Below are 12,263 nucleotides of genomic sequence, written 5' to 3'. Positions count from 1 at the left end.
GGATTGGCCGGCGGAACCCGCGCTCCGCGCGGGAAACCAATTTTTTTAAACAATCCATGGTTATGTCATATTTTTGGGTCCGCCCCGCTTAATCCGTGGACTATGCGGGTTTGGCTAGCGGGGTCCGCGGGTTTCCCGCATTAGGTTTGATTTGTGTGATCCAGTTACATTAGGTGTGATTTTCTCTCTTTCACTTTAAACTTTTCTTTCTTCTTCTCTCAACAGACTCGTTGATGTAGCAGGCTAAGAACACTTTTTCTCCTCACAGTTCTTCTCCACTATGCACTCACGCACGCGCGCAGTCACATGACTCTTTCCCTTTCAAGGAAAATAGAACGCGACTCATGCTCACGCAGTCACGCGACACACCACAGCAGCACAGCCTCGACCCACCACCGCACCACCATGCAAAGTACATCTCTTCTCTCTCTAGAATTTGTTTTTATCCTATTTTTGTTGGGGCTGATTCATTGTTGTTGTACTCTTAAAATAAAAGAAAAATGTGAAAAATCTATAACTGTTGATCCGTTGCTCACACCTTTTTTTTTATTTTAACTCTCAGCTTCATTGCTTCATTCCCTTTGTCGGCTTCATTGCCTCAGGAACAAAGCTTCCTCCTATTGTTGTTTGTTGATAGTGTGAGATCCATGACCCTCATAGTCTCGTGTTGTGTTTAGTGTACGGTTAGATTTTGCATCAACTCCGACATAGGCCATATATTATAACCTTTGTTCAAGTACCTTGCTCCTATCAGCTTCCTACATGAGATATACATTTCAAATTTTCCATTGTGCTTAAGAAACAACTACAGCATTTGCAGCTGATATTTCTATCTTTTCTCTACATTTTTCTTACTTGAAGGACATTAACAAAAGCCAGTTTTTTTATATATTTTTCACACGTTTTTGTTTTGGTATTTGACATTTTTTATGCATTAATTAATTATATTATATTAACATACAATTAGAGCATGAGAGATGAAATCTATTAACAGTTTCAAAATTTTAGTTTGAGCCTGACAACACCAAAAGGATAGAAATTGCAAAATGAAAACAGTGCTAATATTTTCTTTTCTTTTTTGCATGAGACATGTAGTTGAACTGGTAGTATATTTTGTAGAGAAAATCTAAATACGGATAAACTATTCATAATCTTTATTTATAATCTCGGATATAGACTATATAAATAGGGGAAATGTGGTGGAAATTGATAAAAGAAGTGAAAAAATAACTTGATGACCTGTTGCAACGGAAGCCTGTGTGATCATGTTGACCAGTTTCTTTTCTCTGTTGTTTGTGATGTTATCCTATCTTATTCACGTTCCTACTTTTAATATTTGTGATTCTTGGCAAAATATGTTCTTTTAATAAATCACAGTATGATCAATTTTCTTCAAAATTGAGAATAATAACATTCAATTTTATTCCATCATTGAGCATTTACAGTTGTTCACACTCTATGTATTTTCTTACTTTCAAGTACTTTCTTCTTCAATTCTATGTCTTCTTTCTCAATTCTGTTGCAGAGATACTTTTGTTTTCACAAAATTACTACACCCATCACACTTCACTTGTCAATTATTCATTTCCTTTCTATTTTTATAATATTACATAGAGATCAACTGAATTATACTTAGTTGATTCTTTAATATGTTCTCTATTACTAGTGATTCTTTAATTATTATTATATGATAAAATCATGGGATAAGGGAATGAACCACGAAATTCTTGATCTGCAAGTTATGAGCAAGATGAATTGAGTTTTTGTGTGATTTATTTGAATTTAGAATTGAGTTCATTTAATTTTATTATTTCGAATTTTAAATATGGATTCTTTTGAAGTTAATGTTGATGAGAATAACAATGAGAGTATTGATGTGGATTTGCATGGAAATGTTATTCATGAAGATGAACCTATTGAGTCTAAAATGCCAAAAAGAGGGCTAGAAATTATTCATCACATATGTGGAATTTTTTTGAGAAACCTGTTATGCATAGTGATGGAAAAGTAAGGAGTAAATGAAAATATTGTTTGAAAGATTATGTGGGCGGTGACAATAAGAATGGGACTTCAACCTTACAACATTGTATGGGGAAATGTGATGTATATTTGAAGACGCGTTCTAATAGTGATGTTCGAAATATTATTCTCGATCATGCTGGGAGATTAAGAAATAAGAAAATAGATCAAAGTGTGGTATATGTATGATAATTATTGAGCTTGATTTTCCATTATCTTTTATTGAACATAGAAGGTTTAAAGAGTTATTACAATATTTGCATCCTGATGTGAAGGTATCCTCTAGGCGTGTTGCTACCATGAATGTGAACAATCTGTATGAATCTGAAAAGAAAAAAATGAAATGCATGTTGTCTAAAGTCCCTTGTAGAATAAACTTGACATCTGATGTGTGGACATCTTGTACTTCTGAGGTTATATTTCATTAACTGCACATTATGTTGATGCAAATTGCAAGTTGAATAGTAAAATGCTTATTTTTTCTCATTTTCCTCCTCCACACTCGGGGCGTGAGATGGCTAAATTTACATATGGTTTTTATGGAAGAATGGGGGATTGAGCAGAAAATATTTTCATTAACTCTAGATGATGCTTCTTCCAATCATAAAATGCAAGACTATTTGAAGGAAAGACTTTTGCATACTAATGGGGGGATCAGAAGCTTGTGTTGCAAAAGTTGGTGGTATTCATACAAAGATGGGTTTGTGCTTAGATGTCATTACTAGGTGGAATTCTAATTTTGTGATGCTTTAGAGTGCCCTTGTATATTGATGTGCTTTTTGTAGTCTCGCAATTGATTATAGGAGCTATTCAAGTTGTCCTATTAATGAAGAATGGGAGAGAGGACAAAAAATGTGTGATTTTTTGCGTCCTTTTTTTCAAATCACAGAGTTGATATTTGGTTCCTCTTACCCAATGTCTAATTTGTATTTCATGTAAGTGTGGAAAATTGAATGTTTATTGCTTCAAAATTTGAGTAATAAGGATGTGTTGATTAGAACAATGGAAATTGATACAAAAACAAAGTTTGATAAATATTAGAGTGATTATAGCAATGTGCTTTCCTTTGGGTGCATTCTAGGTCCACGCTTTAAAATCAAACTTTTGAAGTATTGTTATTCAAAACTTGGTCTTGATCCAATATCTTGTCAAGCAAAGTTGAAAGTTATGGAGCACAAGTTGTATACTCTATATAATGAGTATGTTCAAATTTATTCCAAAGAAACAAGAAGCAATGTTGGTTTAAGTCAAGGTTGATCACAAGAGACTATGGTTATTACTAGTACTATTAGTATTGCTCAAGTTGATGTTATGGATGTAAGTCAAGGTTTCTCTTAATTTTTTAACTACAAATCATTTATTCTTATTTACTTTGACTAACTATTTTTTATTTTGTGGAATTAATGTAGGAGTTTATACAATTTGAAGATCAAGATATGTCACAAGTGGGTAAATCTCAACTAAATATCATCCCAATCTTGATGTTTTGCAATATTGGAAGGACAATCAAGCTCAGTTTCCAGATCTTTCACTATTGGCTTGTGATATTTTAAGCATCCAAATTACAACGGTGGCTTCCGAATCAGTATTTAGTATTGGCTCACGGGTGCTTAAAAAATATTGAACTAGACTTCTTGCTGACAACATGCAAGCCTTGATATGTACTAAAAATTGGTTACTACGATTTGATATGCAAGGTAAATAATGTGTAATAATTGTTATCTTCTAATCTCTTAATTGAGTTTATTCTAATATTTATTATTATTTTGAGTTTTAGGAAAAGAAGATGAAGATGTGGAGATGGAGAAGACTCAAGCTACATCAAATATAGAATCATTTTTTGTTGGAGATGTTTCATATTCTAAAGCAAGCACAAAGGAACCAAGTGCTAAAATATCCAAAGCCAAATACAAGGATGAAATAGTAAATTGTCCAGAAAATTAATGACTTATAATACTAGATAAAAGTAGGATGTAAAAGAAACTTCTATGGATGTAAAAGCTTCTTGATTTGTGAGAAAATTTTGTAACTCCTCCAATGATGATTGGTTGGTCCATCTTTGAATGGACATGATAAATGGAGAATACTCCTTTTTCAAACCCCTAATGATGTATCTCCTTCACTTGCCTCACTGATTTTCTCACTCAGATCTGCACAAAGATTTTTAATCTTTAAGAAGTATTCAGCAATTGTAAGATTACCTTGCACTGTGGATGCAAGTTCATTTTCCAGCAACTGCAATCGAGCAACATTTTCTTGGAGAAGAGTTTTTCTAGTGTCTCCCATACATCCTTTGGTGTGTCAAGATCTCTAATGTGATCAATTAATTCCTTGTTGACCGTCATTCTCAGAACAAACAACATCTTCCCATATTTTACCTTCCATTTTCGTCGGGCCTCCATCGTGTCCGGTGTATCTGGTGGCATTTTCATGTCATTTTTGCCATGAGATCCCATAAATCCTGCCCTTGGAGAAAAGCTTCAATGCACAGTCGCCAATACTTGTAGTTCGATCGGACAAGTTTCTCAACACCAAACTGCATATTTGATCAGTTTCCTCCCGTTTGCGAGTCCATGAAAACCAGTTCAGTCTGCCTTAAATTCTTAGAGCGAAAGAATTGAAAAAGAGAAGAAAAAAGGCGCAGATCAAAGTCCAAGCTCTAGATACCATAAAACAAATAAATGAATATTTGAAATATGAAAAGCAGGATACCAAACCCAATCTGTGTTTTATTATGTACTGAATTAAGGAATACAGAGATAGAGTGCTGGTTTTATACATGACTAGTGATGCTAAAATTAGGGAAAGAAACTCCTAGACTTTGGCTAAATTTAAAATGACAATGATTCTCCTAATATGTTGCAACAACAACTTATTTTAATTGCATAAATCAAGTGATACTAACAAGATTTAAAGATTGATCATAAAGACATCAGCTGCTTAATTTCCTCTGTTGTGTCATGCATTATTTGTCACACAAGTTTCTTTCGGCTTGCATGAAAGTTAGTGGGTGGAGGAGGGAAGAACTTTCAACTTTCATTATAGTGGAAATGAATTGACAATACCTATCCTTTGTTGAACTTTCATCCTTTGATTGAAAGAGATAAAAGAAGGAAAGATTATTATAAGTAGGTTTTATATCATTTTTCTCTTCTTTATAAAAGTGAAAGAAAAGAAAATGTGAGAGTTTACACACTCACATTTTTTATCTTTCTTTATTACCAAATAATTCACAGTCATCCACTCTTTATTCTTTTTTTTTCCTATTATTTTCCTTAACTTTTACTTCTTCTATTTTCTTTCTCATTAAACAACATACAAAATTATCCAAATTTTGAATCTTTTTTTTGTTATCTTTTCGCTTCTTTTTATTTGCTTTGATTCTTTTCCAAAATCAAACTTACCATCAAAGCATTTTTCAATGAACACTCATATAAAAATTATGTGAGTTTCAAAAATATTTTTCCTTTGAACCAAACCAACCATAAAATCTTTATCTTAATGCATTCAACTCCTCATTACACATAAACACGTCACTCCAGTGGTTATCTATCTTTAATAATAAAATAATGATCAGTTCTTCCACGCATCATGTCCTTCATTTTTTGGCATTATTATATTACTCTTGCTTGTATGAGCCACGCCTTCTTTCCTCTGCTTCTTTGTTCCACGGTTTTGCGATTTTCAATAAACAAATTTCATTTTGAAATTCAATAGGCTAGGCTATGTCTCACTAGCTTGCAGGCCTAGGAGGTCACATCACTGAAGCTCGTCTTCAAAGACCCATGCTGAGCTTCCTTATGTTCTTCGTTCCACCATTTCGCGGCTTAATTCAAATTTCAAAATTTTCAGTTTCAGTTGTGAAACAAGTGGCCTCAATAACTTAAGTGGGGCGGGGGTGAATTAAGTTTCAAAATTTTCCCCTAACAAATTTTAATTCTCTCTTTAAAAGATATATGCAGACTTAATATGCAAAAAAAAAGCAATGAACAGTTTATTCGATAATCTTTAAATGTGAAAAATAAAATTAAAGCGCAATAATGTAAATGAGATTAGGGAAGAGAGAATTGCAAACTCAATTTATACAGGTTCGGCCACTTTCTGTGCCTACGTCCCGTCCTCAAGCAATCCACTTGAGATTTCCACTATCCTTGTAAATTCCTTTACAACTTCTGAACCACCTAGGGATACCTTTCCCTTGTGTTAAGAAAAACTTACAAATAAACATACCCACTGCCTCTTGATTACAACAACAATTTGTTTTTGAAGTACAAAAGATTTTTTTTCTCTTTAACAGAAAAATAATACAACATGAAGAACTTAGAAGAATCCTTAATTGATATGCAAATGTTTGGCCAAAGGTTTGCTTTTGAGAGGATAAAACAATGAAGTTCTGAAAAACTTTGAAGATTTTCGAACACAAGTCACATATTTATTGGCCTTTGGTGGTTTTGCAAACTCTCATGAAAGGATGTGACTTTTCAGAGTTATTTTTTGAAATTTTCTCACTGGTAATCGATTACAGATCTTTGGTAATCGATTACATAGTTAATTATTGAGGAGTCATGTCTTTCCAGTTTGAATTTTAAAAAATTTCGTTACTGTTAATCAATTACACAAAGGTGGTAATCGATTACAGCCTTTAAAATTCAAATTCAAACTTTCTGAAAACTTTGCAAAATTAATTTTTGATTTTGGTAATCGATTACAGCTTCCGGTAATCGATTACCATAGAGAAATATACTATTTTAAAATGTGTAAAAACACTTAAACTTTTTATAAGAGATTTTAAAAATTTATGCATTTAAGGTCAAACCTTTGCAATCTTTTAAGATATTCTATTAAAAAATAATGGACTATCATGAATCCTTTCTCTTGATCTCTTGATCTTGTCTTGAACTTGTAGTAAACTTTGAATTGCTTCAATCTTTGGCATCATCAAAACCTTCATACAGCATATGCAATCACATTCTCCCTCATTTTGATGATGACAACTATATGAAATCATGATTAAAAGATATTCTATTTGCAAGGTGAGCACTCACCCTTACTCCCACTTAATTTTGCAATTTATTTCCTATGTTTAGAAAAAATAGTCTACCCGTTTTCTTGAGTTTCTCTCCCCCTTTGGCAACATCAAAATGTCAAAAATACCGGACAAAATAACAAAGCCAGAAAATCCAAAGCAATCATCACAAAATAAACAAAAGCTAATCATCCATAGCAACATAAAATAACCAAGTGCGAAATATCCAAAGCAAACACGAAATAAGTGCTAAGTATCTAAAACAAGCACAAAGGAACCAAGTGCTAAAATATCCAAAGCCAAATACTAGGCTGAAATAGTAAATTGTCCAAAAAATTAATGACTTATAATACTAGATAAAAGTAGGATGTAAAAGAAACTTCTCTGGATCCGCAGGAGGATCAAAGCAACGACGAATGAAGCTCATGTCATCTTCAAGACGCGTGATGCGTGAGTCCATAGCATCGAAACGATCACCAGCGAAATCCCTAAGATACCTAAGCTCAATGAGAACGTCATTCAATAAGAAAGATGAGGAATCCTGTTGCGGTGGCAGGAAGGGTGTGTGTTCATCAGGAATTGGAGGTGGAAGGTCGTGTTTATGCACCCATTGGCCATCCACATCCTTTCGCTATCCAAAGGAGGCAACAACATTAGCACCAATAGCAAATAAATGTTTGACCTTAACAAAAGGTTCATCCTCTAAAGGAACATTAAAATGCTGAAGAAATAGAGTGACAAGATGAGGATAAGGAAAAGATGCATTGGCCCATAATGCCTTATGCATACGGTACCTAACAAGATGGACTTAGTCAATTTGGTGACCGGTTTGAAGAGCCCATAGCAAAATTAAATCCTCCTAAGAGGCCTAAGCAAGATTTGTGGAACGTGGAAGCAAAACTCGACAAAGAATATAATGCATAATGCGACATTCAAAGGTGAATGAACCAGCAAGCAATCTGCCGATCATATTAGCATGGTCATTACAGACCATTTTATGAGCATCATGACTATAATAGATATGCTTCCAATCATCAACTGGAGTGCCCTCCAAAGGAACACTGACTACTGAGTTTTGTCAAAGAATAAAATAGAGATTGATAAATAACAATGAGTATTTTATGCACCTCAAAGAAAATGACACCATCCCGAATTTGCTAATTATTATAAAAGACTCAAACTAATTCAGGATAGAACGGCAATTTTAGAGACATAAAATCAACTAACTCAGAATTTTGAAAAACTTATAACAATAAAAGGTTTCCCCATCAAAGAATTCTATGTCTAGATATTTAGGATTAAGAATGACACGATTTGAGAATAGGGAATAGAACCTTTGATGTTGTTCATCTGAAGAAAATAGAGTCAATGACTGTTGAGAAGAAAAAGAAGGATTAGGTGGTGTTGGTGGGTCATCGGATGTGCTGTGGCGGTGTTGTCCTACAGCAGTGGTTGTGGAGGATGAACCATTTCTCTTCCTTGATGGTTCTACCATTTGAGACTATTTCTGCATATTCTGATCGGTGGTGTTTGTAGAGAATTGAAAAACATGAAATTAGGACTTTGTTTAAAGTGATTTGGACAAGAAATGAGAAAGATATGAAGATTTGAAGTTTTAGGAATGGAGGGCGCCGTCAAGAAGAATGAGGAAGAAGAGGGTCTATGCAAGGAGAGAGAAAATGCATTATTTGTAGTTAGGGACGAGCTGTAATAGATTACAGGCGTATCCTGCAGCAGCCAAAACCCCTTTGGTAATCAATTACAACCTATTGTATTCGATTATAGGGGCTTGTTCTATGGTAATCGATTACAAGACCCAAAAACATGGATTTTCAAGTGAAATATGCATTACAACTAACTATTTTGCACCCACAAAAATACACATTCAGTATAAATAATAAAAATATATAATATCAACAATCATCATAACTTTCAAACACAATCATCAAAGACAATCAAAACTCAATAAAAAACAATCATCAAAAGCAATCAATAATCATCATAACTATCAAACATAATCATCAAAGACAATCAAAACTCAAGCAAAAACAATCATCAAAACTTAGTAAAAAACAATCATAAAAAAGTAATCAATAAACTATAAAACACAATCATCGAAGACAATCAAAATTCAAGCAAAAAATAATCAAAACTCAATCAAAAGTTAACAATCATAAGAAAAATAATAATAAAATAGACAAACAAAATATCTATTTATCTAAGTTATTTATATCTAAGAGTCCTAATTCTCTTCTAATAGAAAATAAAGTTTCTTTAGGGAGAGGTTTTATAAAGATATCAGCTAACTGATTGTTTGTGTCAACAAATTCTAGTACCCAATGCCCTTTTCGAACATGATCTCTCAAGAAATGATGTCTAATTTCAATATGCTTGGTTCTCGAGTGCATAATAGGATTTTTAGATGGATTGACTGTACTTGTGTTATCACATCGAATGGGAATATGATCAAGGATTAATCCATAGTCAGAAAGTTATCATTTCATCCAAGGTATTTATGCACAACAACTTCCAGCAGAAATATATTCTGCCTCAGCAGTGGATAAAACAACACTATTATGTTTTTTTACTATGCCATGATACTAGAGCAGAGCCAATAAAATGACAGGTTCCACCAGTGCAAAATTAGAATCAAAGTATCCTATTAGATTATAAGAGGAATTCTTAGGATACCATAATCCTAGATTGATAGTGCCTAATAAGTATCTCATGATTCTTTTAACTGCACTAAGGTGAGATTTTTTAGGATTTGCTTGAAATCTTGCACACATACAAACAGTAAACATTATATCAGGTCTACTTGCAAATAAATAAAGAAGAGATCCGATCATACCTCTATATTTCTTTATGTCTATTGACTAACTGGTTTCATCTTTATCCAGATATCAAGCAGTACTCATAGGAGTAGCCATGTGTTTAACATTTTCCATCCCAAACCTATTAATTAGGTCTTTCCAATATTTTGATTGACTGATAAATATTCCATTCTTCGTTTGCTTTATTTGCAGCCCAAGAAAAAAGTTTAACTCACCCATCATTGACATTTCAAATTCATTTTGCATATCTTGAGAGAGTTCTTTGTTGGACAAATGTGGCCTCAGTTATCTTAAGAAAAGGTGAATTAATTTCTCACTAAAAAACTTTTAACCCCCTTCTAAATGAGATAGGCTCAGAATGCAAAAGAAGCAACAACAATCAATTTAATAATGTTCTTTAATCATGCAAGACAAAATTGATTGCAACAAAATAAATGAGATAAGGGAAGAGAGAATGCAAACACAGTTTTATACTGGTTCAGAAAAGTTTGTGCCTACATCCTGTACTCAAGCAACCCACTTGAGATTTTCCTTTCTCTTTGTAAAATCCTTTTACAAAGTCTGAACCACATAGGGACAACCCATCCTTTGTATTCATAATTCCTTATAACTTAAGAGACCCTCGGTCCCTTAATCAATCTCTTTGTATAAGAAGAAAGAAGAGGAATTTTCTCTTGCAAAGAAGGATATTACAATTGAAGTCCATGGATGAACTCTTAATAGATTTGCAAGTGTTCGCCCAAGAGTTTCTTTTGAGACAGCATTTGGCAATGAAGTTCTCTTGGAATATCTCTCGTCATTTCCTTTTGAAAGGATAAGACATTTTGAACAAGCAAAACTATCTCTACAAAATTTGTGCCCAAGTCACCTATTTATAGGTCTTTGATGGCCATTCTCAAATCCATTCAAAAAATGTGACTGTTGACAAATTTTCTGAAAACTCTCCACTAGTAATCGATTACAATGTTTGTGTAATCGATTACACAGTTATAATTTGAAGGGTCATGACTTTTGAATTTGAATTTTAGGAGTTTCGTTGCTGGTAATCAATTGTCGACATATGGTAATCGATTACTTGTTCAAAATTCAAATTCAAAACCTTTTTCAACAGCTATTTTTCATTCTTCCCTTCTAATAATCGATTACATTTCCTGGTAATCGATTACCAGAGCCTTGCATGAATTTTAAACCCTTTGTTTTGAGGCAAGGGTTGATCTTTAGTGAATCTTGAAACAAGGGTTTGTTTGTTGAAGCAATCTTGAATTAATCTTGAAGCAAATGCTTATCCTTTGAAGCGGCCTTGTTTGATTCTTCTTTGGTATCATCAAAATTCATGTATTCATACATTCACATTCTCCCCCTTTTTGATGATGAAAATCAAGTGATTTCTTTTCGATATCATCAAAGCAATGCATGATCCACATTATCCCCCTTTTTGATGATGACACTCATTATCAAACAAATTCTTTTTGACATCATCAAAACCTGCATGATTTACATTCTCTCCCTTTTTTATGATGACAATCACCTGTAGGTTAGGAGCAACAACAACAAAAAAATATCCATTTGTATATAGTTTTACTCCCCTTTGTTTTGCAATGATTGCTTATATGAGATAGTTGAAGATTTCATAGATTTCATATATAAAAAGTTGTCTCATAAAGATTTCATATATCTTTTACCTATCTCCCACCCTTTATCAACATTAAAAGAAAATCATGAATAGAGAGGAGAAAAATGTTACCACTTGTTGCAATGTATGAGAATCAAGTGAAACCAAAAGGCATTAAAACAATCATTCAATATTAATCAAGCAAAAACAAGTACAATAACACATCAATAAAAAAACACAATCAATCAAACATACAATCAAAAGCAATCAACAAAACACAATAAAAGACAATTATCCAAGACAATCAAAACTCAATAAAAAACAATCATCAAACGCAATTAATCAAATATAACATACAATCAATCAATCAAACTAACAAACATTGAATATCAATCAAGCAAAAACAAACACATTAATCAAAAACACAATCAATCAATCATCAAACACAATATATCAAATTCAATCACAATCATCAAGGATAATCTAAACTTAAGTAGAAAACAAGCATCAAAAGTAATCAATCAAAGACAAGTGACCTGTTGGTATAATTTGATATCACTTGTTGGGCTTGTTGATCAAGTGACCTTTGTTGACTCCATAAATCACATATTCACTTTTCTTGAGATTCACTTTTCTAGGGAGAAATGTGGCCTTTGCTTATTGTCTTCATAAATCACATATCCACTTATCTAGGGGAGAAATATGAATAAACTTTGATGCATGCCATGTATTTGGAGAAATTGCTATCAATGTATTGACTTTGTTCTTCTCT

At 33.1% G+C, this 12,263-nt stretch overlaps 1 long non-coding RNA gene across 1 annotated transcript; it reads left to right on the top strand.

Annotated features, from left to right (window-relative positions):
• The first annotated feature begins 3,081 nt into the window (after nt 1-3,081).
• Nucleotides 3,082-4,107, top strand: LOC106798048 (uncharacterized). The gene is made up of 3 exons (XR_001387431.3): nt 3,082-3,336; nt 3,429-3,716; nt 3,797-4,107. It is a non-coding gene; the product is annotated as an uncharacterized lncRNA (long non-coding RNA).
• The last annotated feature ends 8,156 nt before the right edge of the window (nt 4,108-12,263 follow it).

The sequence above is a fragment of the Glycine max genome, chromosome 3 (assembly GCF_000004515.6).
Source record: "Glycine max cultivar Williams 82 chromosome 3, Glycine_max_v4.0, whole genome shotgun sequence".
Taxonomy (NCBI): Eukaryota; Viridiplantae; Streptophyta; class Magnoliopsida; order Fabales; family Fabaceae; genus Glycine; species Glycine max.
This window is presented reverse-complemented; position numbering and strand designations above follow the sequence as displayed.